At 40.8% G+C, this 27354-nt stretch overlaps 1 long non-coding RNA gene across 1 annotated transcript; it reads right to left on the bottom strand.

Annotated features, from left to right (window-relative positions):
- LOC130248558 (uncharacterized) lies at positions 1-26146 on the bottom strand. Its single transcript, XR_008839650.1, has 3 exons — positions 24331-26146; positions 3020-3188; positions 1-2793 (listed from the first exon to the last, which is right to left on the bottom strand). It is a non-coding gene; the product is annotated as an uncharacterized LOC130248558 (long non-coding RNA).
- Between the last annotated feature and the right edge of the window lie 1208 nt (positions 26147-27354).

Here is a 27354-nt window from a genome sequence, read left to right as displayed (position 1 = left end):
AATCATCTGACCGCAAAAGGTAAAAGAGGTTTTACAGAATTCAGAACCAATTTTCACTCAAGCCACTGCCCTAGAAAGAAAATAAATATTTGTGGCCATGTCTGAAAAATGCCTGAGAGCCCCCCAATCTGGCTGCCAAGCCTGCAGGGCAGTGTTTTGGGCTGGCCCCTCTGCAGCCAGTGCTGGCAGCTGACCAGAGCTGTCTCAGAGCAAATATTTGAGGCTTGGCAAGAATACAGCCCTCTCCCGTTGTTTCCTGGTGGCATGTCTCCTCTGAACGAGCCCTTGGAGCATCAGGGTAGTACAAAAACATTTTGGGATAAGATCTCATCCAGAATATATGCAGGATCCAGCAACTACTTCCCTGCATGGGTAAGAAAGTGGGAGAATTTTTCTCCTGTGAGACAAGTTTATCTTGTTGATGTATCTGGTTACTAATTCTATTATGAAGATAAACAGAACTGTTCACACTGAAGGCTGAACTTTTAAGTACTGGAAGTGAAGAACTCAAATATACAAGATAAGAGAACAAAATGAAGGAAATACAAGGTAATAAATTGTAGCAAGGATAAATACTGGGTTTTATTATCAGTGATCTCAATTTTAAAAAACCCCAAACAACCAACCCCTGTGTGGTCCTCAATTCTAAACAGAGGCTCTTAGCAAATGCCATGCACGGAATTTTGAGTTGATGTCAGAGTCCTTCAGTAACAAAAATAATGAAATCTAATCAAGAGCTGCTTTCTGAGCAATGGGGTTAATGACCTGGACCATCCACCAGGGTCTCAGGTAACATTGTACAGGGGGCAAGGGCTGCTGTTGTGTTTGGTGTAGTTTTTAACACCCCTGTAATGTTTTATGAATACAAATATTTACAGCGACAAAAGGTGTGTCATGTTTTGCACTGACAAATTAAAGAGAATGGGACTTGCCAATGGAAATCCTGAGGCATCTTTTCAGTAGAGTAGAATGCATCTGTATTTCCATTATTAAACTTTTTATAGCCTGCTGCAGGATAGTTTATTCACACACTTTGGAAATATTAGTGCTAAAAATCAAAAGGCAAAGTCAGAAAATTAATTGAAAGATTGAAAGATTTAATTTCAAACCCAGGTGGAGGCACTGCCTTGCAAACATCCCACTTCCTTTCAAGCCCTTAACAGACCCTGCCTATGAGTAACAGAGAGCTTAGATCCACTAACAGAAACAGAGCTGCACAAATGGACTTACAGAAGAAAGGAGATGTATTGTTCTTCTACTAATTAAAAAATCCTGACTAAAACCACCAACTCAGGCTTTGGAATTCCAGTAGAGTTTTAAATGAGGCTGGGATGGCCCACACAGCTTCTGCAGTGCTGAGCACAGCAGCTCAGTGCCCTTGGTGAGGGGACAAGACTGGCATCACCTCCAGAGCCCATGGAGGCACAGGAAGGGTGGGGATGTCCTCAGAAATCACTGTCTGATACAGAAAGACCCTGAGTGCTAAAATCCCTGCTGTTTTCAGCTGTATTGGCTAATTCCTCCTTACAAGACTATTGCATGAGTTAATAAATACAAGTATTACCCAAAACAACAAAACTGTCATGGGGGTCTTACCATGATCCTTCTTCTCATTCCAGGACATAAATAAATTTAACATGTGAGAATCAGTTGCCACAGTTCAGCACAAGAACCAGTTCAGCTATCAGTTTGGCTAACACAATGTTGAAAGCACAAGCCTTCAGCTCCATCCTCTCATCTAATTCAAGCAACAATTCCACTCAAATCAGTGGCTCAGATCAGGAGAAGAAAGGGTCATGTCTCAAACCCTCCTGGGATGGAGCTGTGTGGAGTTGTGAGCACTGGAGTTCTGGGGCCTCACTGGAGCAATTGTTTTTTAATGCTGCATTTCATCACCAGCTTCACTTGAGATTTGAGGTCTGACCAATACTGAACTCTTCTATTTTACTCAGCAGAGTTCAAATTAACAGGGTGAATTCCAAGAGGCCCATTAAAAGTAGGAAAAAAGCAGAACTTGAAGTCTCATGACCTTAAACCAAATAATCTTGTGACACCCAATGCATGTAGAAAGAATAGTTTGCAGAAACATGTGACTGGGGAGAGAACAAACTACATATGAGTGGAAAGGGGGAGTAAGGGAGACAGCAAGCAGAGAGGCTGGAGTTTATTCCTGTGCAGTGGGTAACCCAGCCATCAAGACACCTGGATGGGAAGTGGAGCCTGCAGCCTGCTGCCTCATTCAGAAGCTGAAAAACCCCCAAAACCAAAACTCATTACCCATCAAGGGCTAATTAGAAGACATAGTCATATTTCATTGAAGTTTTGTCTTTATTTTCTACAAAGTGAGTTCAAGATAAGAAATCTTAAAATGGGGGGAAGAAAAGAAAAAAATAACAGGATTCTTTTAATCCAGCTAATTTCATGGTTTTGGCATTTGGGTTTACTATACTAAGAGTTGAATTAACTGTACTATGATATGTGAGGGCAGCACTCATGCTGAACAATCACATCTGCTGCCATATGCAAAATGGCAGATTTATTTTGCTTGATTCATTTAAAAAGTGAATTTAACACTGTTAATTGCAAGGATTCACCTTCATCAGAAAAATTTAGCTCAGAACACTGCCTAACTTCCAGGCTGCAATTAAGAGCAGGAACAGCAGGTCTGTGATTTCTACTTTCATTAGAAAAAAGATCAGCAATTCCATTTTGAAACAGAAGTCTACGAAATATTCTTGATGTGCCATTGCTGGTTTTACTGCTTGAATTTTATTTGCTATCATTCACAGTGGTCTGTTCAGAAAATAAAATAAAAATAAATTAAATTATACTTCTCATTATCCATGATAATTTGTATGTATTTCATCATAAACACATTCATTTTTTTAACATCTAGTGTCTAATTTTATACTTACTCTCCTGTGTTTACAATAAGTTGGGAAGACCCTTTTTCCTTTTATAAATGAAGAAATGTTTTTGCACATAATTCAGTAAATTTGATGCTGATATTGGTTCTTACCTGGCTAGCATCTTCCAAAAGTCATTACCCTGCTTTACCTTGCCACAAGTTTTTCCATTTGTGCTTTCAGCAAGGTGAGAGATCTTCCATGTAGGGAATTTTTGGCTGCTGAGGTGGGTGCTTTGAGGGACTGGTGAAGAGGAACAAATCTCCCAGTCTCAGTGCTGACCTTTGGGTGGATAGATAAAGAAAGATGAAGGTGGAAAGATGAACCAGATGCAGCAGTTTTCAGTGTGGATGGGAGCAGGTGGGAGCTCTGGCATCAGCCAAGAGTCACCAAGGGTGGGTCCAGCACCAGCACCTCGATGGCCTAAAGAGCTTGCTGTCCTAAAGGTCCCCAGGCTTTGCTGCAGAAAATGTCTGAATATAATTGCTTCAAGAATACGTGCTCTAAGTTTAGTTTCCAAGCACACAGTGTGTGAAGCTTTTCTTGAAGCATTTATTCATGTTTCCCATGCAAATCAAGGGAAACATGGGGCCTCAGTTTCCATTGATACCCATTTAACAGAGCCTCCATTTGGTCCATTGCACAGATTTTATTCTATCTCTATATAAACTGTGGTGGAAATTTTTTCTCTAAAAGATCATTTTTTTCTTGAATACACGAAGCTCTTTGCGGTTTGTCAGACTATGATCTTGCTTGTGCCTAAAATCTAACAAGCAGTTTTCCATTCTCTATTACTGTTTACTTTTGAGCAGGCTGACAAGCATACACTGATGGCAGACATAGTTTTAAAAAGCTAAATTCTTCTTTTCTTTCCTTTTTATTTTTTTTTAATTTTCTAGAAATCATAAGTCAGTCAGTCACCAGAAATAAAATATTCTATCTGAAATTATTTTAGCCTGCAGATCTAAGAAGAAAGTCAGAAACCAAAGTTATGAATAAAGGATATGGCTGAATTTTACTAGAGTCCAACACTGTGTCAAAGTGGCTTGTAGGCAAGGCTTGAGATTTAAGTCCTGAGTTTTGAAAACTCTCCATTCAGTTTACTCATTGAAAATCCAATAAAAAATAACAGAGTAATTTGAGGTGTGACAGAAGAAAGTCTGGCCTGTGACTTCTTGTTACATAATTAAAATGAAGAACTGGTGTCCAAGGTTCTGTTGAGTGCCTGTGGTGTCTCAGTCTATGACTGTCAGTGCTGCAAAAACTCATTTGAAGGAAATCAGGTAATATAGTAAAAAAAAAAAGTCACCATGGCCAGGAAAGGAGAAGAGTGTGGGAGGAAGAAGGCAGAGGTGCAAAGCAGGATAATCAAACATTTCAGAACATTGCTCAGCCATGAGCTCACAGCAGTGACCTTTTTCCTGCAAAGAGAAGTAAAGGTTAAGCATCAGCCAGCCTGGGCTTTCAGCGTGGTGCAGTTGCTAAGCTCCCCACAATAGGCATCCAAACATATGCATTTAGAAAGCAGTGTGAATCACCCAGGAGTAATGATAGCTGAAGAGACAGAAGGAATAAAACAAGCAGTCAAAACTCAGTCAGGCACTCTGAAATTTCATTTGCGAAAGAAATGGCAAAAAACAAAAGTCCACCCTCAGGTCTCTAAAAATAGCCAGAGAAAATTATCAGTTCAGATGAAGAGAAGCACTCTGCTTCCTCAGGCCTGCACAAGAGGATGCCAGATGACAAAGCAGACTCAGGTTGTGAGAGGACAAATACATTTGACACTGTATGTGAAGAATTCCATTACTGCATTTGCAAAGGCAGAAATGTTCACTGGAAGCTCTGAAGCCATGCTTTCATTCAGCAAAGCTGGCTGGCATCACTTACAGTCCAGGGACAACAGAGAAAAGTTCTCTCTTTTCATTATGGTTTTTATCCTCAAGCCCAGTCTGTGGCTTGAGCTAAATCTACCGTGAATATTTTGCAGATTTTTTTTCTGGTAAGGCAAGCTGGTCGATGAGAGACCTTGCTGATCATGAAAACAATGTGCAGTTATCTCCCAGCATGAGTTCAATCAGCTGAGAAACTCACAGCTGGCTTAAAAGGAGAGACATAGAAGCAGGAGGTTAAGTTCAGGGTAACAAAGAGTTTTAAGAGGTGAACAGGATGGGATGAAACAAAAGAGATGAATGGATGACCCTGGGTGCTGGGAGCTGTTCTGCTGGTCACAGCCAGAGCAGGGCACCCTGCAGGAGCCATGGACACCAGCTCAGGGCTGCACATGTGATGTGAGGTGCAGAATTCACTCCCTGGAAACACTGAAATTCAGGACATTCTTCAGCTGAGGGGCCTTGGGAATAATTTGGTTTGGCTAGGTTTCTCCCAAAGAAATACACAAAAAATTTATGCAAATGGCAAGCAGCAAAAGGGATGTTTGTCTGCTTCCCTGTTCTCTCACATGGATTTTTGTGCTGAACAGGAGTCATTACAAGCTGTAGAAGTCTTTAAAAAAAACTAAAAAAATTTAATATCCTACAAAAGAAAGGGAGATGAATACACAAGTCTTGCCACCTTCCCCTCCAGAGAAGCTGGGTGGAACCACAGCCTTCTGAGGTCTAGCAAAAGAGAGGCACAGAGGAGAGATTTTTTTAAAGTAATTGTAAGTTGTATAATCAAAACCACTCCTGTTTTAATCAGTGTGAAACATCTGTGGTGAATATTTTCCTGAATTTTTCCAATAGAACAATCCTAGTCTGGGTGAAACTTCTGGAGACAAGAGTGTTTTAGGTACCTGAGAATATTCCCTTTTTACTCCCATGGTAAAAGAACAATAGTCTCACAAACCTATGACAAATTTACTTTATCAGCAGCTCATCAGGAAAAGAGTAGGACAGAAAAGTGAAAAACAATGAAATAGAAGATACCAGTTTTATGGTCCAGATCACTTAGTATTTCTCTGAAGCAGATTGCAGCACTGTGCTCAAGTAGTGACATCCATGCAAGAGGCTTTATCACTTTCTTAGCTAAATATGCCAGTATAATAAGAATTTTGCAGATTAAGGTGGGAGGATCAGAATAAAACAATGAGTTCCAATGTCAGACATGCATTTTTAGGGCATGAGGCAGGATGGTGACATTCAGCAGAATTGTCTGAGGACATGGGCTTCAGAGAAAACTGAGTGCAGTGAAGTGAGTTTGAAGGATGCAAGCATCAGAAGTTTTGTTTTGTTTTGTTTTGTTTTGTTTTGTTTTGTTTTGTTTTGTTTTGTTTTGTTTTGTTTTGTTTTGTTTTGTTTTGCTTTGCTTTGTTTACCAAAGTCTGAGGACTTCATCTAACAGTTCTTGCAGGTAGTGTCTCAGTCCTGAATGCATGAGAAAGGACATCAGAGCTGTGGCTCCAAATATGAAATACACGTGCAGATTGAGCCTTCCTGCTCACTCATCTACTGAGCATTTAAGCTCAGTATCTCCATTGGAAAATCTAACTTTAAAAAGGCAGGAAAACATGGTGGCAAGAAATGCAAGATTAATGGATTTAAGTTCTAAGACAAATCTGGCATTTTGGTCATATTCTGAGCCTCTTGAAGAATTTAAAAGAATGTTAGCAGGGTGGTGCCTTTCTCATCAAATTGAGGGGGTGTTTCAGCCTCCCCCAGAATCTGACTCTGCTTTCCCCTGCCCAGTTCCTGGCAATGGAACTTCAGCAGGGAGCACAGTGTCCCTGGAGCTGAGACCTGTGAGGCTGGACCCTGCCACTCAACACCTGCCCAGCCTTAAGCCTGGCCTGTCCCTAGCTAACCTGAAAAGCCACAAATGTAGCTGCAGCATAAAGGGCTACCAGAGATCAGAGCTAAAGCAGAGCAAAGTCTTAGTGACTCTAGATGACAGACATCATAGAGTGATAAATGCTGAGAGTTACTGACTGATTTGAACTGATGGCACCCCCCTAGTGAGCTGTACTGGAGTGCTCTGTGCAAATCCTCCAGATTTTCAGGACATAGAGTTTTGGCATCTCTGAATGGTTTGGGCTGGAAGGAGCTTAAAGGCAGTTTAGTTTCAATCCCCCTGCCATGGGCAGGGACACCTTCCACCATCCAGCCTGGCATTAACAATGACATGAAATTCAAATCAAAGTCATACAATGACCAAGAACTTTATGCTATTTAGGGTTATCCAACTACATCCAAATTTCGAATGGTTAATATTTAATATTTCTTTTTTTATTATTTTGATTGGTTTGGTTGTTTGCTTTATACTTGGTGGAGGGGAAGAATAAACAAACCATGAACAAAGAACTGTCAATTTGTCTGCGTGACCAGATTGATCAGGCTAAAAATTAACCTGGTTGCAAGTAAATGGCAATATCCTGACTGCAGGAACTGTCATACTGTGAAAATGAATTGGGCAAGGAGAGTGCACAGAATCTGTAGCCAACCTCTATGTGAAACTGAGCTGAACTTCATATGGATTAACTGAAAGTGCAGCTAAACCTCCAGGTTATCTGCTTCCATCTCCACATAGGCTGACAGGAGAAGCTTGTGTTTTCTCTTCATTAAGCTCCAGGTCTTATCCTCCACTGCCATGTCTAACAAGCAGGAATAGGTTTATTTATGTTCATTCATATGGTCTGACAGATCCTATCAGCAAAGACATGCATCTGTGTGTACTTTAAAACCTGATCTCACTCTGTGACTGACATAATTCTCCTCTAAACCAGGGCCAACTTAGCCCTCTTCGCACACAACCCTTCAAACATTGTAGAATAGCAAGAAAAAGGGTTGAAACCAGATCAGCTTTTCAGACTAAAAATTATATACATATTTCAATAGGAACGTTCTGCCTGACAAAAATGAAAATTTAAGATTGGACAGCAGGTCCAAAGAAATAAAATTTGCACACAGAAAATAATCTCTTTGATCAGCACCTCTCAAGGTTCAAGTGTACAAGAGAAAAGTGAGTGATGCTCAGAGCTGCTGCTACCCAAGGGAAACCCTCAGGCACCTGCACTCAACAGCAAGAGACCCCTTCTCCCTGGAAGAGAGCACCCCCAGCCCCAGAAACTGTGAGGGGGTTTAGAACAACATCCAGATCCTAGCCATGACCCCTCCTTGCTGCTGCAAAAATTAATCCTGTCCTGGCTGGAACCAGGACAGTACCTTGTTTGAAAATCAATATACAGCAGTTGGGTTTACGCTTTGCTGTGCTTGTGATACTCATTTGCTGCTTGTGAGTTACTTAATGCTCCTTCATTCTTTCCTTGATGCCACCATGTAAATGGTTCTTGTCAAGCAACACTAAAAATGAGACATAAAATCATAAATATAATGATGACTGGATGACTTGTATTTCACATTAGGGGATGGCTGGTTGCTGGGAGTGGATATCTTCCTCAGGAGAGGAACACCAGTGGAGTGTAAAGGCAGCAGATCCTGCAGAGCAGCACCTTGGGCTGGACTCAGGGATCCTTGTGGATCCCTTCCAGCCCAGGATATTCTGATCTGCTCTGCAGTGCAGTAGGTGAGCTCCATCTCAGCATCATGTGCTGCTGGGAGCCCCACACATGGGAGTCCACACTGTCTCCAGCTTCAAAATCCTTCTGTTCACAGCAGGCTCAGCTCCCACACAGACATGGTGAGCCAAGCTGCAGACCTCAGTGTGCTCAGTGTCCAAAGCACTCACAGTGTTCCTGGAGAAAGAAAACCCGAAATACCATCCCTGTTTGCTGGGCCAAAGACAACATCCCCATGGCAGTGCTGCCAGTTGCTTGTAAACATTGGAAGCTGAAGAATATTTCTGGAGCCAAACATATTTTGAGGGCATTTAGGCTCTCATTCATTTCCAATTTCAGAATAAAAGAAAGAGGACCGCTGCAACAATTAATTAAGTTGATTGTATATAAAAATTCTCATCAGGTTATTTTGAACCAAATGAAACAGTTCCTAAGAATCTGATTTATAAATAAAAGGTTTGATATGTAGTCCAGTGACCTTATTTTCTTTGATGTTCATACTAAAAGCAAAATTCAGATATTTAACACAGTAATTTCTCCTGTATTCCACTTATTCCCAAGCACTTTTAAATCACCATGGAAAAAACCCATTCATTTCCATTTTACTTCCCAACAACCATCTGACACACAGGGTGAAAGGAACTTCTCAATAATTACCAAATAATTTATGACCAAATAAATTTGTAGACAGCACTAATTTAATAACCAGCCAAGAGGTGACAGTACAGAAAGATTTGTGGAGGTGGCCTCATACCTGAGAGTAGTCAATGACATATTAAATTAAATATCTCTCTCTGGTGGAAACCAACCAAAAGCCTAAAGAAAGGATTTATTAAGTAATTTGTCACTAAATCCAGAATTTTCCTAATGCACTAGAATTACTGAAAAGTTCATCCAGCCAAATATGAAAGGGCTCAAAGGATTCCTGTCTTGGAGAGGCTACAACCCTCCTCTTTTTACAGATACAGGCCCAAAAAATTAGGTTTTCCATGATCCCTTCTGCTGTCTCAGCCTTACAAATGCCTATAAATTACAGCAAAAAGACTGTTGAAATGACTGCAGAATTTATCATGAACACAATAGCAATATTTGTCATTACAGGAAGACAGACATAAACACTCCCAAATTGTGATAACTTGGGAATAAGAGAAGTATGACACAGCTTCCAAAACCATGACTGGCACCAGCTTCAATATCCAACTATGGGGGATAAAACAAGCTGTCTGATGAGCTGATGTAGTATTTGACAGTATTTCTACTTTTCAACAAATCATAGCTGTCAATAAAGTCCAAGGTCAAAGTGATCTTGGTTTAGAAGACTCTAACTCTTACTGCTCTTGGCAGGAGTTGTTCCAGCTTATACTAACCCTGTGCATTTCCAGATTCTTCCCTTTATTGCATATTTCATTATCTCAGCATAATCATTATTTCTATAATTGTTTATTGAAAGCTATTGTGCTGTGATAGATCCAATAGACAACTGATTTGAGTGAATGGGTTTGTACATGTGATGTATTTAGGTCTGCCCCACGGAACAGGCACCTTCTGGAAATACTCTTGACAGAAGCCCTTGCACTTGCTTTGGCAATTCCAGAAAGTGCCTTTAAGTGCATCACTCTGAAACTTCCTTTCTCTTAGGAGGATTGCATAGTCACAGGGTCACAGAGGTGGGAATTTGAGGTTCTGAATCCACTTGGAGAGTCCAAAGAAAACAGAGGGCACAATTTAAGAGTGGAGTTGCTGCTTTGGTACCTCTGGATGGTGCAGTTTGAGCCTGACCCCTCAAAGGCCAGGGGCCTGTGAAGGAATGACCAGTTCTTTGTTAGTTTGAAACTCATGTATTGCACCATGACCTAAAGCCAACTGAAAATAGCAACTTTAAAGTCAGCCTTGTTTTGAAACGTAAGGGTATATAATACAATTTTAACCAAATAGCCTTTGTTTCGTATATAAACAACAGCTGCTAAACAAACATAGCCTTCTAAGAATGATTTGTTTCCAAGTCTCTCAGTTTAGAATTAATCTTTCTGGGAAATAGTTATAATGTCACAGCCAATACATTTTTGCCCCATGATACTTATTTTGCAAAATGAAAACCAACAGTTACAGCTTTAAGAGGGAATGAGCACAGCAACTACTTAACAATTTGTTCTTGGCAGGATCTGACCATGTCCCAATACCCTACAGATTAATGTTTTTATAATGGAAAAATGCAGCATTCAGCAGGAAAAGATTATTGCTGGCTGGAGTGCAAAGCAGAACATTGCTTCCTCTGTTCATTCCTAGCACAGCATCTCTCCTCAAAGCTCAGCTATCCCACCACTTCCAGAAACCTGCATCACAGACACGCCTCCAAGCTCCAGATATCCCAGTTGCTATCTTGGAAAATGCTTTGTGGGAGGGACTTTTCACAGTTTTACTTGCAAACTATATTACAGCTCCCTGTTCAGGGAAAAGCAGGATGTGCATCTTCTCCTTCTATCTGCTCAGCTCACTGAACCATTCCTTCAGGACTTTGACCCTTTCCATGTGCTGGATATCAGAGCCAAGGCCAGCATGCAGGAGTAAGGTTTTACCCCCTGCCAAGTTTGATGGTGTGTCTTTTCTCCATGGGAAGAATGACAGCAATTCACAGAACAGACAGACCAAGGGATTTAATGGAGCAGCCCCTGGATCTGGTCCCATGTGTTGGTCCAGCTGTGGCTGTGGTTTCCAGCATCCCTCCTCCCAGCAGCAAGGCCTGATGCTTCCCCATGGCATGCCAGGAGCAAGCACAAAGGGTGAGACACTGTCTCTGCACTGAAGCAGAATGCACTGATGGCAGAAGCTCATCAGGTCTGTGGGGAGCACTGGCAGACCTCTCATCATTTCTGCAATTACCCTGATCCAGGGTCATGGTGTGGGAACCATTATTCAAGATAAGTAAGCAATAAAACAATATGCTAAAATATTTCATTCCAAATATACTACTATGCAGCATCACCTTCTGCTGCAGTGCTGCCCCAGTAGATAATGTTGAGCCTATGGTTTCCTTTGGGGAAATTAAATCAATTTATTCATCAATACACAGCAGGGTTTTTGTCACAGGTTAAGAATCTGTTACAAATTTGTCATTAGCTTATATTTATACTGAGACAAAGAGGAAAATATCTTTTTCCAGCTGTACTTACAACTACATAGCACGGAAAGCAAAGATATTTTAATGTTTTGAGATTTATGTACATTTTAAACTTCATCCAGAGTGATGCTACCAGGACTCTGCTAGTTCAGCTGCCCTAGACTGACACAGCACAGACCCTCAGCCTGTGCAATGAAAACATTGGTTTTGTGGAGATGAATGAAACAGTGCCAGCCCTTTTGCTGATCAGACAATCAAAGAGAGGCATTTTGAGAAGTTATGTAGGTGGATAAAGTGTCAAGTAGGGAATACACAGAGAGAGCTGGGAGTGTTTAGATTAGGACACATTGACTTTATCTACAGAACAGGATAAAGTAATTACAGCCAATGTTTTATATCTGTTCACAGCAAGTAGGTCATTTACTACTGACTACAGGAAAATCAAATAAGACCTTGGGCACACCAATGGTGAGAGTAGGACAGGTGCCCATTTCACATATAGAAACTTGCCACTTCAGTAGGAAAAGTGCCTCCTTTTTCAGACTATGGAGTTGTCTGTGCTTAGTATGCTTGATCTTGATAAAATGGTTATTGTAAATACACACCAGCAGGGCACACAGGGATAAAACTCACCAAGACTATAGCTAAGCTCAGTTACCCTGGAAAGCCTCTCAGAGTGACAAATAGCTGACAGTACCTTAAAAAGTGGGGGTTATTCTATATGAAACATGAACACAACAGTACCAAAACTATGTTGAATGGAAATAAGCCACACTTTAAAACCAGCGGCACTGTCAGATTTTTAGAAGAGATTTATGTGACATGTGCAGTGTACAAAAGAACTGCTACAGGATGGCAAGGCTGGATTTTCACAGCCTTCAGGCTACAGGCCATGCTGCAGTTTGTGTCCAACATTCAGCAGCAAGAAACACCTAAAGGAATGAGCAATGAAGAAGAGGGCTCTGGCTGCCCTTCCACCCTCCAGGAAATGTGCTTGGGAGCAGCGTTTGCAATGAAGTTCTCCACATATTGTGCATATGCTTTAAAAAAGCTCTACTGGTCCATTGCAGAGTGACAGCAATACCTCTTCTTATTTCATTCTGATGAAGTCATTTCCAATGAAAGATGTCAGCAAGGCATCATTCTGCATAGCAGAATGGTGTCCTTTCTTGGACACCTACATCTTCCCTGATGTCCGACGATTTCCATTTCTAGTACTCACTAAAAGCCTTAAGGGTTTTTCATTTTTCTGGTTCTACAGACCTATTGGACACCCCACAGCCCTTACAAAGGATAAGGGAAGTTCTGTATATATCTGTGGTGATGCCTCTTAAATCAGTGACATTGACCTGTGTTGGTAGACCACGTGCTCCTTTTGCTTTATAGCATTGCCAGTTAAAAACTCTTTGCTAAATGTAATGAGTCACTTTCTTATTTCTAGAAATACAAGACTTCGCTGACTCGGGAAAAAAATAATGAAGAATCTTATTTTACAGCAAAAACTTTAATGCTTATTTAATAAGTAAATTTATTGCAGTTTGTGGTTTTCATTTCCTCACAAAAACCACCAGCAGAACAGATCTTCTCAATCAAATGCATTATTGGCCCTGCTCCACCTTCCCATTAACAGTGACTCATAAGCTAGCGCTTAAAAAATAAACCTGATTTACTTTAAATAGAAGGAGAACAGAAAATAACGGCAGCTGAAATATTTCAGGTGCTGAAAAAGAAGGCTGAGGAGCTGAATTTTAATACTGAGTAAGTGATCTGGAGCACAGGCACTGCATCTTCCTAAATACTGTGGTGCTTGCTGTGCAAAGGCTTTCTGCTCTGGGCTTAATGCATGTGACACTGCTGATGGGCCCTCCTAGGTCTCTGATGCTGAGCTTTGGATTTAATGCTCCAAACAGTTGGAAGAAAAATTCCTTCCCCTATGAGTGTTAGTTATAAGGCTCTTAGAAGTGAATTGATTGCAATCTCCCATTATTCATCATCTAAGGCATTACACCTGCAGCTCTAACTGAAGTATTTATGGCTCTATCCAGCAGAGTTATCTATGCCAACCTCCAGGCAAGGTTGCTCGTACCAAAAATTAGGAATGTAATGGACTATAAAGCTACCAGGAGCAGACAGCTGCTAACTTCTCCATGAGCTGAGGACAAACAGAGCCAGCAGGATTGCAAAGCCCAGCATGTGCAGAGGAAGGAGGAGACAAGTCCAAGGGTGCTGGCTGGAAAGGCTCTGGCCAGGCACACTCACTTCCTTACCAGCAGGGCTGAAGCTGTGCAGAAAGCAGCCAGAGTGTAAGGGAAAGGTGAAAACAAGTTTATGCAATATGGACACGGCAGGCTACATGAGGAAAAACAGCCTTATGTTTATGAATATTGAAAAGGCACAACTAACAAACCCCTCTGAGATGCTGAGTGTATCAGCTTGGCTGTTGCACAGGCAGGAAATTCGATCAAACCACTTTTTATGTGAAGGAGAGCAGACAATGCACTGCTCATATATAAAGTGTAAATGCATTGCAGGAGATTTCCTCTCCCACTTGCTCTGTGGACTCTGCTGCAGGCACTGAAGGTGCCAGGGTAGTCACCATACAGAAACAAGAGAGAAATTAATCTTCCTGAGCCACTTAACAAACATATGCTTGGGCAGACATGCTTTACTTAGGGCTTTGAAGTCCTAAACTAAACATCCAAATCAAAGACAGCTAGTACAGATGGAGAAGCAGAAGGTTATTGACTCAGACAACAGAGCTTGACAAGCAGGGAGCTCAGTGCTGCAGCAGCTGCCATTTCAAAATGGGTTTTATCAAAACACAACAAAATGGGATTCACCCCTGCACAGACACTGCAGGTGTGCACAAGCAGAGGACATGCTTTTGGGGTCAGCTGTTAACACAGCATTTTCCACTTTTGATGAGACCCAATATATGCAGAAATCAGAAGTAATAACACCTCTTGCATCCTTAGGAGGTTTAGCAAAGCTCACTGAAGTTAGCTGAAGAGAAGGAGCAAGGCTCCTCCATGACCTTCCCTATCCCACAGACTCCAACTTGCATCGAGGAGCAGAGCCAGCAAAACATTCACAACTGCAACAACAAACAATGGGAATTTCTGTGTTTTTCTGGTTCTTATTGTTGTTTAATCCTAAAAGATAATTTGGATGTTTACCTGATTGCCATTGACCAAGATTTCATTGACTCAAAAAGGGGCAAGTTCAAAGCTGACGAGGAAAAATGACCAAAATATGAGGGGCAAGGACATAAATGTAGCAGATAAAAGAATAATCATGCCCTAACTTTAAGTTACCACATCCACAACTCTTTCTTCCTCCTCGTCTTAGCTTAGCAATTCTAATAGCAAATCATGAATTTGCATCTATAGAAGTCTCTTTCTTACAGCAAAGTGTAGAATTATAGAATGGGTGGCTTGGAAGGGACCTAAAGCAACACCTAATACAAACTCCTCTGCCTCAGGCAGGGACACCTTTCACTAGACCAGGTTTCTCAGGGACTCATCCAGCCTGCCCTTGAGTACTTCCAGGGCTTGTCAGCTACAGCTTCCCTGGGCAGCTTTGTTACAGTGCCTCACCACCCTCACAGGGAAGAATTCTCTGTAATATCTAATCTAAATCTACCCTCTTTTAGTTTGAAGCCATTTCTCCTTGTCCTTGTATGCCCTTGTAAGAAGTCCCTCTCCTTTTTCCTGTAGCCTCTTTGGGTGTTGGAAGATGCTCTAAAGTCTCCCCAGAGTCTCCTCAAGGCTGAACAATCCCAGTTCTTTCATTCTGTCTCATAGGAAAGGTACTCTGATCATCTCAGTGTTCTCCTGTGGACTGGATCCATCAGTTTCACATCCCTCTGGAGCTGAGGTGCCAGAGCTGAATGCCCAGCTCCAGGTGGTTTGGGAGCAGAGGAAATCACTCCCTCACCTGCTGCCCAGGCTGCCCAGGACAGGTTTGCCTTTCCAGGCTCCAGCTGCACACTGCTGGGTCGTGCTGAGCTCAGCCCAAGGCTGTCCCTCGCTGCTCTCACTGTCACAGGCTGGGCACAGAGCAGCAACTTGTGTGAGAATTAAAAGTGAACAATTAAAGAGCTGATACTCACAAAAGGAATGTTCATAGGGGAAATTAGCACGAGGAGAAAATGAGTAACTGGTGGCAGCCGCAGGGCAGGAGGAACTGACACCATGTTATTGCACACTTTATGCCCATGCAATATTAATGCAATCACCATGACAACCCTGACATGCTCTGAAATTATACACCTTTACAACTATGGAACATCTTCTGGAGAGAAAAAAACACAACCACAACTTGCAGGAGGGCTGCTTTAATCTAAAATCTATCCTTCTCTTTGTAAGGATTCAAACACTTCTTCCACATCTCTTTTTTCTAAAGGCTACTGTAAGTTAGTTTCTAATGTGTGTCTGACCTAAGTGTAGCCATGGCTGTCTGGTTATTTTTCCATACTGAAAAATAAATGCATGATCTAAACTGACATGATTATCATTTAAAGGCAGAGAGTCATACAAGAAAAAGAAAATCTGCACAAAGTAGCTGATCAGAGTCTTATAAAAATTGAAATATTCAACATGTCAAAACCAATCATGGCTACATCCACCAGACATCTTGGTTAATCAGCAGCTGAGGTAGGATGCATCTCTTGCATTTCTGTAGGGTTAGCACAGTGTTTTTAGTGAACAAATAATCTGGATCACACTGAAAATAAAGCAGGAAACTACATAATGTAGGAGCCAGAATAGCAGCCATCAAGTAATGGCTCAGAAAAGTAATATAAAAGCCACCAGACACTGTGTCATGACAATGTTATCCTTTTCATAATGTATTCAGAAAAATCAAAATGACATAAGCAGGCTTTAGTAATGATGCCTCACTTGTAGAAAAATGCCTCATGTGGATTACATACACTGCAGTCCTCTGCTTTTTATAGTCTTGTTACATTTCCTTCCAAATTGAAACCAGGCTGGGATTCAAAGGTGCATTCTTCCCCTCATTTCCATAGGGAGTGAAAGCATCCAAGTTTATTAGAGAGAAAATGAGGAGTTATGAAATGAGAAATGGTGAAAACAGAGTGGTAAGTGTCCTACCCCCAGTAAAATTCGGGATAGAGGTTCGAGGTAGCAGCTACTTAACTTTTGTTGCCTTGTTACTGAGGATGGATGCACTGGATAGAGTCAGAGGGTATCAGACTCTGTGCAGTGGCTGAAAGTCCTCATAAAAAAAAATACCTTAAAAGCATGTAAGAGTTTCAATATCCCTGCTTATTTTCATAAAAAACCTGTAGAAAAAAAAAAATTAAAAAAAAAATAAACAGAGGACTCATTGATCCATTAAAATCAAGTGCAAAAGCCCAAAACTTATCCAGCTTCACCATTTCCTGATTGGACACACTCTTGGCTCTTCCCACTGGCCTTACCAGGAACTCCAGAGCAAGCACAGCACACTCAGAGTTTCTGACAGACATGCACACATTTCAGAGTCAGACAGTCACTCTGACACGTTCCCCCTGCATAGGTTTGTCTCTCACCCTCCAAGCAGATGGTGGGAGCACAGCTCTGGTGGCAGAGGGGCACAGGAGGAGGCTGGTGCTGTGGGTCCAGGTCCTGAGCACAGCACTCACCCAGCTGAAAGCCTGGACACTGCCCTCAGCAGTGACACAGCCACCCACGAGAATTCTCCAGCACCTTCCTGTTTTCCCAACCCCAGCACTGTCTCCTGGGAGCAAGTCCCTGTGTGACCCCACTCAGGGGAACAGACCAAACATTGCCTTTTAATTAATTCCTACTGTCATCATGCTTACAGTGATACCTACAGGTTTTAGGTTTTTGTACATTTTTCATATTTTGTAGTTTGTAGAGTTAATGCATGGTTATATAGCTCCTTGTATTTTTCCTGCACTTTCTCTTGGATTTTAGAATAATAAGCTAACCCTTCTAAAGCCTACTTGGAATTCTGTTTAGTCTTATTCTTAAGAAGAAGGAGCCTGACAAAGACTTTTTTTTCCATTAGAACTTAGAAGACATAACAAAAAAGCCTCTGGAACAACTCCAGTGGGGCAGAACCTGGGGGAAATTGCCTAACCAACTGCTCTTCTAATTGGAAAGTATTTGCTAGACTAATGAAAATCTGTTAAACTTATAAAAATTGTAGAAATCTGATGCCAGGTGTGCCCATAACCATGGAGGCATCTGGAAGCTTCCCTTAAAGACCTGCTTTTTTCTCAATATTTTAACACTGTTGCAAGTTTTGTTTTAGGTTTTGGGGAGGTTTTTTAGACAACAATAGCAGACATGAAATTGTTCCAGTGACACAAATTCTTGGACGTAACTTAGTGAATATAAGTGTCTACTTCTGGCAGTGGCTGAGTAATGCAATATGGGGTAAGAGCTGCTAAGAAGAGAGTGGGAGCTCTGGAGAGAAATATTTGATGTACTGCTGAAACCTCTGTGTGCTTTGCCACAGTAAGAACAGCACCCTAGTATGGGAGAAAAAACATGATTTTGGGATAAAGATAGACAACAGTCTTACACTTTCAGATGAAAAGTTATATAATCAGCAAAACTAAGCAAGGAATGTAGAACACACCAAATGCTTCTCCTGCAACCCTCCCTGCCAAAAACTATATAAAAATCCAGTTGAGTAAACGAAATCTGAAAATTCTTAGGACACATTTTGTCCTACATTTAGTTAAAATATTGTATGTGTGTATATGCTAAAGGAAACTGGAAGGGTTGTGTAACAGCTTTCTTTGGAAAATACTGAAGTCAAACATGAGACTTATGCAAAGTTCAGTTCCAGTGACATGATTTTATTTGTGACACCCATTTCTGTGATTATACTGGCAGGAACCATTGAGCCACCCACTATGACAAATACTAGAACATTTATTTAATACATGGGTTTTGGATATACATTTATGCCTGACACTAAAATGAAAACACTTCTGAAGCCTATGAGAAAAAGCAGAAGTTATTTTAAGGGCAAATTTCAGCCAAAACTGCTCAAACTGGTAGGATCAGATAAAGCAGACTTTGCTAAATCTTTGGTTCTGTATGGAGCAAATCAGGCTGCAGCCCCCTCTGAAGGGCTGAGGGGGCAGCAGGAGACCCTCAAACTCTGAGCTCCCCAGCTGAGCTCCAGCCCCTCTGAAGGGAGCCTGACAAGCACCAGGCTTCAGTCCCTGCATCCAACTTGTCATTTACCCTGGAACTTCCATTATTGTTATTTGGGCTATCATAACACCATGAAACACCATGAAGAGCACGACTCTGAAAACACACAACAAGGTGCCCCATAACCTTGACTAAGTTCTGTAGTCTCAGCACAAAGCAAGGATCAAGAGATTACACATACACTGGTGTTGATCAGCACAACCAGCCAGGACCCCAGTTCATCAGGGTTGACAATTATAAACTAAGCCAATGGAACTGTGCTGATTTACTGAGAAAACATCCTGTTGAGTTTGTATTGTGCTTAACTGCTGCTTCATATTTAATTATAAAAATCTTAAAGCAACACAAAAGCCTACAGCCCCACAGTCGTTGCCTGCTGTGCACCAGCTGTCTGCAGTGACAGAGCATGACAGACAGCCCCAGCCCTGAGGGGTCCAAGGACTAAAGCAGTCCCTCAGCAGCCAGAACCACTGGCTTCTTCATGCACTACAATCTTTGCTGCCAGAGTACTTTCCCACTGTGCCCACTGCCATCATTGGGAAATAATTACTGTTGTCTGGACAGATCCTGTTTTCACTTACATCAGTGGGAATTAAAACACCATGAGAAAGAAATTACAGGGCTGGGGTTTTAATCCTAATGCATCTTTTGGGAAGACTGGAGTGCAAATTCCCCCAGTCTTTCCAGAGCTGCCCACTGGATGGGCAGCAGCTGGTACCCAGCCCAGGGATGCTCCAGGACTCTGCCAGGCCATGCAAAGCCCCACTCCCAAAGCCCAGGCAGCACAGCTGTTTCCAGGTGCTGAGGAAGTAAACACAACTGGCAGAAATCCTTCCAAGGAGGGGAAAATCCCACTATGGCAACCTGATGTACAAATTAGAGCTCATGGTTAGCTGGGGAAAGGGGACTCAGATTCATCCCTGATTTGTGTTTTGGGGAAAATGGAATCTAAAATGGTATTTTTTCCCTCCTGGACAAATTTAGTGAATCAGTTTCAGCAAATTACTGTCATTAAACACATTTGAAAGCAGCTGTAAGTAGGGGAAAACCCAAAGATAGTCATACAGAATCATGCTGCCAGGACTATAGCAGGAGTATTTAATATTTTAGAGGAGTTGGAAGAAACTTATAATAATGCTAAATTATGAAATAACCAAGCCAGAAGACATTTTTATTTCTGCCTTCAGCTGCTGAAGATGAATGCCTGATAAATCCCAAAGGATGTTCCCTCCCCTTTTCAGTCCATGCTGCCTCCCAAAAAAAAACAAAAAAAAAAAGGAAAACATAAAAAAAGGCTCCAAGTTTTCTGCACAGACTGAATCTGAGATCAAAAGAAATGAAGTTAACACAAGGGGAACCAACAGAGAATATCACTCCTAACTTGTCTCTTTTATTTCCAGACTCCCCTTCAGGTGTTTGTCACTTTTCCATCTGTGTCAAGTGAGGCTCCCTATGATTTTGGAAAATCAGATGTGATAAAAATCATGCTAAAAATATTTCAGTTGCAAAATATGATGCTTCACAAAATACCAGAAGGCCAGAAATAATTCACAAGGAAGCTTTCAAAATGCTTCAAGAACACTTGTGGTAAAATTGCACTCTGAATCATAAAAACCATACAAGAGAGAGGGTCTCCAAATAAATTTAAAGCTATCTGAAACTTTTTGTACATTAACATTTAGAAAGAAGAAGAAGAAAAGCACTGAAGATGTTTTCAAATATACTTTCCTAATATAAAGAGGTCCTTGAGTGGATGTTCATACCTCCAGTTCAGAATAAATGTTCAGATAAAAGTGAGAAATGTAGGCAGGATTTTAAGGAACTCATAACAAGTGCTGCCTGAGAAAACACTGTAACAATGGGATTTTAGTGCAGCATCACTTGTCTGCAGAGCCAGGCACGGTGGCTCTGTGCTGCTCCAATGCCATTGTAAAGTAAAGCTTATGAGCTGAAAACACCTTCAAAGTTGACTTTGCATTTACCCTTGACTGTGAGCACACACATGGTTAGTCCCACAGCCCAATGACACTAATTCATGTCAGCTAGCTGCTCCACTGGCTGCATGCTCATGGGTGAAAAGACAGCTCCTATTCTGTCTCAGGCAACTCCTTGACTCATTATTATTTTGCAAGAGGACCCAGTAGCTCTGTTTCTGACTAATTCACTTAATTGCAATCTCTCTATATGCTTTAACATGTCAGTTCTTCTGTGCCTTTGGAGTGGGCTGCATTTTTCACATGAAAGGAAGATTGTGATTCAAAAGTGAATTTTAGCTATCTGCAGTCTATACTTTACAGCATCATTTCACAAGGCCAAGAAGTTTAATGCTGCTCCTCCTGAGGCAGAGCAGTAAGGCAATATTAGAAATGATCTTGTAAACTACACTTCAGTGTGCTACATTTGACCTGCTCCAGAGCCAGCTCTGACAGATACTGCAAAAACAAGAAAATCATGTGCCACAAAAGGGCAAAAGGCAGGCAAGAACCCAGAACCATTAAACTCACTACAGACTGTATTATTTTCAACCATTTATTTGAGACAGCACCCTCTCCACTGCCTTTCTTCCAATGTGTGTTACTTTAAATGACAGCACGTAGAAAATATCATACTGCAAGAGCCAATGCAATTATAGATTTTCAGAAAATTCTCATTTTACTGTACCCAATAAACATGCATTCATTTGATGCAAGCAGGCATGGCTGAACAACTGAGCTCTCCACGTGTTTAAAAGAGCCACAATAATGAACATAAAGTTTAAATTTGTAATTTTTAATCCCTTGCTATAACATACACTAATACTTGTGGCACAGTTGTGCATGCCTCCCCAGAAGCAAGCTGTCAGCATAATTACCACATTTAAATATTATTTCTGAGACAAAACTGGTTTAAACTAAAGGAAAAGATGCAACTCACTAGTCTTCACTGCCTGCCACTTCTGCTTTAGCATTGTGGAACAGTTTTTCATTTCAGCCTTTCTCTGCGGGAAACTCCAAACTTTCTATTCCAAACTTTCTACGTGCACCCTGTAACAGATATTGCAATGCCAATCAAATGTGCTACTGCTGTCCATGCTGTTCTTCAGCTGGAGCAGCCATGCTAGGCTTGTGTAATTCATAGCAAGTCATAACAATAATGTTATTGTCTGTGGGTAATCATCTGTGAGAGCTGCTGACAGAGGGGAAGAAGGAGAGACTCTCCATTATGTTAAATCCAGCTTGGGAGAGCCCAGAGGGAGGGGAAGCACAGACTCATGGGTCTGAGGTGCTTTCAGGGCACCCTGCCATGCTCCAGCATCATCCATCCTCCCTCAGCTTTCCAAAGCTCTGGCATGTCCAGGTGTGGCCACGCATCAGAGGCAGAGGCAGCCTGCTGTCTGTGTGCAGCAGCTCTGTTTGCTGGAGACTCTACATGACAAAATGACCAGAAAGCCAGAAAGGATTGAATCCCACCTCCTCTTCTACAAGACAGAGGATGAGGGCAGAAAACATTTCTTCTGTAACATCACCCACATTGAGGAGAAAGCTTGGCTTATCCCAAGAACCATCGAGAGGAATCAGGAGTTTAGACCTACAGAAGCAGTATGGTTAGACCTACAGGATAATCTTTGGAGCTTGTAAGTCTCCCACTCATCTCCAGTGGGGTTTATTAATGAGCAGCAAAGTGAGCACTTTGTTGGTTTGAAGAATTTTTAAAAGATTTTATTCTACAGGTGTGTGGAGTAGTCAGAGCAGAAAGGAAGGCTGCTGTAAAGAATAAAAGCAGATCAGAAAAAAAGAAAGAAAAGAAAAAAGAAAGAAAAGAAAAAAAGAAATAAAAGAAAAAAGAAAGAAAATAAAAAAGATGTTCTATTCCTTCATTGGTGCAGTTGTGCTGTTTTGCTTCAGCAATATGTTTGTTGCTGCTGTGAAATAGGAAATTGATTGGAGAGAGTAGAAAACAAGGAGTCCAGAAAAGCCTGAAATATCAAAGTTGTTTAAACATGTCAATTTTAGGGAATGTCTAGTCTAGAATACTCCAAAGAGAATTTGATCTTTGCTTCTTTTCTTTTCCCTCTCACTCACAGACAACTGTAAATCTAGGTTTGGAAAAACTAGAGTTTACTTGAAAAAAAAAAAGATTAATTGAAGAAGCTGCTTTATGCCTCTTATTTTGGATTATCAGGCATGTTACATATTTTCTTGGAGTATTTACTTTTATTTTGTTAAAGTATAGGTCCAAATTCATTAACATACTGTACTTATTTTATTCTACCCCAAAGAAGAAAAGTGGCCATAAACTTTGCTGAAAAACACCCAATTACACTTGCTTGGTATGGACAGAATGAAAAAAATACAGTGAGAATATATCAGTCAGCATGGACATGAAAATCTGTTTCTACTGGTAATAGATAATTTGCCATCCTAAAATGTTAAGCTTTAAATGGCAGATGTGAGTCTTTGCTTCTGACGTAATTTCCATCCTTGCTATAACTTTGAGATACATCTTAAAAAATATACACTATGATTGTAGTTCATGTTTTCTAAAGGTCACTTTTACCACATTTCCAAATCTGTTGATGATTGAGCTTAAACACCAGGGGAATGATTCCTGTAATGGCTTTGGCTGTTCAGGGTCTATTTCTCTCTGCTTCCTGAGGGAAATCTAATACTGAGGAATATTTAAGTCCCTGGTCACATATGTGAAAAGTTCATAAGAGATTTCTGTATTTATTTTCCTAAGAGAAAAGGGATTCATCTTGTCTGAATTACACTGTTTATAAAGTGTTACATCCAAAGCATACAAAAGTCAATTCAAGTGCTCTGAATAACATTAGTACATTTAACATCAGGCCTAAAGTCATTTATGGGAGAACAAAGATGTCCCTGTATGCCTGGATTTTTAGATTGAGAGTATTGAACTTATTCATTGTGAATAAGTGGATGATTTTTTTGTACTTTCAGCTCCAGATAAAAGTCAAAGACATCTTGGAAGGCCACTTCATCATTTTCTCCTCACCTCCCTTGCTGTTACACATTGCAGCCCAAAGACACTGTCAGGTCTGTGTGCAGCAAACCATGCACACAAGATATGTGAGTTATTCAGCTGTTTTCTTTAGAGTTTGCAGCACTTTCCCTGAGCTGTTAATGGAGCTGTCTGGGTACTGGCTCAGCCACATCAAGAGCTGTTTACTTGTCTTCCTCTCTCTGCTGGATCATCTACATTTTCACAGGAAGTATAAGATGAAAAACTCTAAAAACTCTGTGATTTAATATACTCACCTTTTAAAAAATGTAATACCTCACAGATCTCAGTCATAATTAGCAATGCAATGTAGAGGTTGTTTAACTAGAATCCCCCTTCACTGAAATTCTCACAATATTTTTAAAAGTTTGGGAGGTTTTTAATTTCCCTGAAGTGTTTTCTTTAGGTAAAACACTGTCAGCAGACCACCAGCTTGCAGTGTTCAAGCAACAGAAATACATTGTTGGGAACCCTTCCTGCTAGACTTCAGCTGTGCTGCCTGTTTAATTCCATGATTTAGTTATGCCATATTCCCTCTTGGACTCATCTGAAAGCAGCAATACAATATTTTGAGGACAGAATTATAAGCAGACCTACCTTGAAGTAGTAATGATGCCTGGGTGCAGTGGATGTGATTTACATCACCTTTGAATGTAGTTGAAAGTTTTAGACTGCAAAGGCTGAAGAGAGTTCCCAACAGACTGGGTGCAATCTTCACTTTGGGTTTTTGGATCCCAAATCTCCAGTATTGAGTCAGTCTCAATCACCCTGAGTCAGCAGCATGTGCAGCTCAGGTCTGCCAGCAGAAAGGGGCTTTCACTGGATACTCGTTATTGCACTCTAACTCTTGTTTGCTGAAACCCTGGGAACTTCTTCCCTTTCATTCTTGCAGTTTCTAAAAGGGCAGATCTCCATTTGCTTTTGACACTCAGAGCCATGTAGCTTATTAAACAAGATGAATGAGCTGCATCAAACATGCAGGAACTCTGAGAATCCTGGTGTGGGGCAGAACCAAGTCAGAGCTTCACCCATCCATGTTCAATGTGACAGGACAGAGATATCTCATGTGAACTGAACAATTATACAAAAGATGAAGTATAGATTTAAGGCCTCCTGAAGAGGGAGTCATACACATATAGGTTTTTCTTCTTTGTCAGCAAACTTGCCATAATCTACAGGATTTTTGTCTTTTGTGTAGGACAGTGATAACCCTTAATTTCTGAATATATATTTTTTGTCTATGGATGCAGGATCCCCCCTGTGTGGTGGGCACATATACCATCCATGTGGATGATATGGGATAGATTGACCCTGAATTCTGAAAACAAGACAACCTTTCTGGTTTTCACAATAGCTGATGCATTGCCTCAGTGACCATTTTCACTCCCCTTCAATTTTTCACCCATAGGAAGGGAATAACTATTTATTTCTTTAAATTAAGTCCTTTCAATGAATATTAATATACTTACATGAATAAATTCTGTAGCATGAACAAACTCTGTAACACAGCACTACCAATAATGTCTGTTACATAAATATCATAATGTATTTATTTATTAAGAACTTAAGGATTAATAAGATTCATATGAATCTTGACTAAATGTCTGCATTAAGGTAAAACACTTCACAATAGTGTTAAAATGTACAGTGCAAAAGGTAGCTGAAAACAATCAGTGCAATGAGGACAGTCCTTCCCCTTAGAGCCAAGTACACATGAAAATTCAAACACTTCAAAGAGTGCCAAAAATGTCTATTGCTTGGAAAAAAGAAAATAAGAAAATGAATGGAATTTGTCAGGGCTGAAATTTAATAATTTCTGAGATTAAACTTCTGTTGGGAGTCTTGTGTACAACCATTACACATTCAAGCAGACCTGACCAATCTGCTCAGAGGAGGAGGGAAAAACCCCAGAACCCCAACAAACCAGTAAAAGTAAGAAAACTCACCAGAATTTAGAACATAATTTATAATCTTTCTGTTAACACAAAAATATCATTGCTGTTAAAGCAATCTCCTTAAACAAGCTCATGGGTTACAAATTTCATTTCAAACAAATACCTTTAACTTGACTCAAGACACTTCAAAAGGTAAATTTTGATCTGTTAAAATTTAAATTATCATTATTTTCCGAAAAAGGAGGTTAATTAAAGAGACACTGAACTTCCTTTATTGGGACAATAGACTAGTTTTTCTTCTTCTTTTTGTTGCTTGCTCGGTTTTGCCATTTTTAGAAACAAATAATAATTCTGAAAGCCCAAAATTTGTCACTTAGATTACAAGGTGATTTCATTAACTTAAAAAATTAAGAGAATAAGGGTCTCAAAAAATAATATTAGCTTTGTTGACAACATTACATACCTGAGGTTTACCACCAGCTTTATCACTGAAGAAAAAAGCCTATATGTGTAGAGTTTTTTTTCTTTCCAAATTACAGCAGATGTCTCCAAAGAAAGCTCAAATGACCCTGCTTTCCATTTTCCCTGCATATTGGCTCAGCTTCACAGCTTACCAGAGGTCATTTCTCTGAAACACAGGATTGTGGAACAGAGTTACTGCTGCTGCTCTCAGGCCTAACCCTTGTCCTAGAAGGGTGACATCATTGCCAAGCACCAGTAAACTGAAATAAGACCAAGCTGATTTCCTGTTACTTCGTGTACCTCCCTGAAAGATGCACTTTACAGTCCAAGTTCACTGCCTTGCAGGAAGAGGATGCTTATTTTTAGCAACATCCTTGAATGTTTCGACCAGTGTGCAGATATAGAAGCAAACAGGACAATTGCTAAATCTCATTGTTTTGTTTTTTTTTTTGTTATTGAAGAACAAAGTTAAATAGAATAAAACGGTGGATTTATACAGCACCATCAAGCACCAATGGTTGGAAAGAAAAAACAGTCATCTAATGTTCTTTTTTATTACCTTTTTAACTAAAAAATAAAGCAAAAAACCCAAATTGAGGTCACAAGTTATTTTTCCAAACGGTATGATTCACATCTACAGTTATGAAAACATTAAAAAATTCAGACTGTGCAATCAAATCCTGTGGTAAGATGCAAACCAGCTTCAGAAGATTTGACTTCAAAAACCTCCAGCAGCAAATCTGCCCTTTTCCCTCTCTTCCCACACCAAAAGCATCTGTTCTGCCATGGCATCTTCCATGAGATTCCTGAAAGGAATTCCATTTTATTTCACTAGTGTGTTCTTCACCTATCAGTTCAGAACCAGTATTTCTGGAATTGAGACAAAGACAGGAGTTGCAGGTTCTCAGATTTGCCATTTGGCATCTCAGAATTCACACCTCTGTGCTAGCTTTCCCCTGCTTTGGGGAACCTGAAGTATTCCATGTGCTATAACTGCACGGACCCGGTACCTCTGAGGCCCCTGAAGGACATAAACACATCATCACCACCTTCCTGCCTCGGTCACAAAGTGCCACCCCAGCCCTTTATGGCCAGGCAAGGAGCAGGAGCAGCCCTGCACTGTGCTGTGCTTGTGTGGGCAGGAGGATGTGCCAACAGCAGCTGTGATTCTCACAGAAAAACTCACTCCGTGTTCTCATCTCTAGGCTGTCATGAAAACAGGGAGATCATTCAGACAGGACACAGGGCACTGCCACCCTCTCCC

Source organism: Oenanthe melanoleuca, chromosome 1A (assembly GCF_029582105.1).
Source record: "Oenanthe melanoleuca isolate GR-GAL-2019-014 chromosome 1A, OMel1.0, whole genome shotgun sequence".
NCBI lineage: Eukaryota > Metazoa > Chordata > Aves > Passeriformes > Muscicapidae > Oenanthe > Oenanthe melanoleuca.
This window is presented reverse-complemented; position numbering and strand designations above follow the sequence as displayed.